The 1,725-nt window shown below is 45.6% G+C and overlaps 1 pseudogene across 1 annotated transcript; it reads left to right on the top strand.

Moving 5' to 3' along the window:
* The first annotated feature begins 484 nt into the window (after positions 1–484).
* Positions 485–1,406, top strand: LOC310824010 (phosphatidylinositol 3,4,5-trisphosphate 3-phosphatase and dual-specificity protein phosphatase PTEN-like; annotated as a pseudogene). The gene has a single exon. The product of its transcript is annotated as a phosphatidylinositol 3,4,5-trisphosphate 3-phosphatase and dual-specificity protein phosphatase PTEN-like (transcript).
* Positions 1,407–1,725: the final 319 nt, after the last annotated feature.

Genomic DNA, 1,725 nt, shown 5'->3' on the forward strand with positions numbered 1-1,725 from the left:
GACACAAGCTTGAGGAGCACATGCCATCAAGGCTGTAGAGTCCTACTTGCATATTAGACTATACTTTTGAGCTATTGACCAATACAACTATTTTCGATTGCTACATTTCTAGCACTAATAGATTATACACCTATCATGGCCTCCATCACCCAGTCGTCTGACCCTGAGATCCCAGACAAACACAAAGAGAGCTGGATAATTCTGTATCTATTCGTCTGGAGGATTTTGTGTCAAATCGCGGGATCTGTGAAGCCGGGACTGTGGTGGAACGGAGTAAGGCCCTCCTTTATGACCCAGCAGCAGGAGCAGCCATTCTAGCTAGCTACTTTACTAGCTAGCTGTCAACGACAGCTCTCCGGCTAACTAGCATTAGCTAGTGGTGACACCAACGGGATTGCGAGGGAGAAACATATTGGCAGCGTTTCGTACAAAGGCAACAATACTCTCTCTTAAACTCAATACCTTAAGGACTCCTGTCACAGATATGGCTGCAATAATAAAGGAAATTGTCTGCCAAAACAAAAGGAGATACCAGGAAGAGGGGTTTGACTTGGACTTGACCTATATTTATCCGAATATAATTGCTATGGGCTTTCCTGCAGAAAGACTTGAGGGTGTCTACAGAAACAATATAGACGATGTAGTACGGTTTCTGGACTCAAAACACAAAAATCATTACAAGATATATAATCTTTGCGCCAAGCGACATTACGACACCGCGAAGTTTAACTGCAGAGTTGCACAGTACCCCTTTGAAGACCACAACCCGCCTCAGCTGGAGCTAATCAAGCCATTCTGTGAAGACCTGGACCAGTGGCTAAGCGAGGATGACCATCATGTGGCAGCCATCCACTGCAAGGCAGGGAAGGGCCGCACCGGCGTCATGATCTGCGCCTATCTCCTCCACCGAGGGAAGTTCCTGGAGGCACAGGAAGCACTCGACTTCTACGGGGAAGTGCGGACAAGAGACAAGAAGGGAGTCACAATCCCAAGCCAGCGACGCTATGTGTACTACTACAGCTACCTTCTGAAGAACCAGCTAGAGTACAAGCCCATTGCTCTGCTCTTTCACAAAATGGTGTTTGAGACGCTCCCCATGTTTAGTGGAGGCACCTGCAGGGACAGTACCATTAAAAACAGGAGTGACCCGATTCCTCAGGGCTTCAAGAAAGGGAATTGGCATTGGGATCCGCAGTTTGTGGTTTATCAACTAAAAGTCAAAGATCCATACGTCCAACCCAGTGCACACAAGGCGAGAGGACAAGCGTATGTACTTTGAGCTCCCCCAGCCACTGCCTGTCTGTGGAGACATCAAAGCGGAGTTCTTCCACAAGCAGAACAAGATGATGAAAAAGGACACAAGGCCTCTCAGAAGACTTGATTGCAATATTGCCAGGAACGTGTAGTTTATTTAGGACAATCCATAGCACACTGGACACTGTTGTGACGACGAAGCTCCAACTTGGAAAAGACGACGATTTCTAGCAGCACTGAAATAGTTGACGATAGTTAGCTACAATAGCTCTGACGAATCATTTGAGGAGTAACAAGTGTTGCCATTCAGAACTTTGACTTTAAGTTTAGCAATAGTGAATGTTTCAAAGTTAAATCTAACTTTTTTAAGTAGGCTATATGTTGCTCGTCTTGAGACATAGAAAGAGAATACTTTGCGAAACTTAGCTAAACATATTTTGATTCACTTTTAGCTGAATCCGCTCAGGAGCA

The sequence above is a fragment of the Argentina silus genome, assembly GCF_951799395.1.
Source record: "Argentina silus genome assembly, chromosome: Y".
Taxonomy (NCBI): domain Eukaryota; kingdom Metazoa; phylum Chordata; class Actinopteri; order Argentiniformes; family Argentinidae; genus Argentina; species Argentina silus.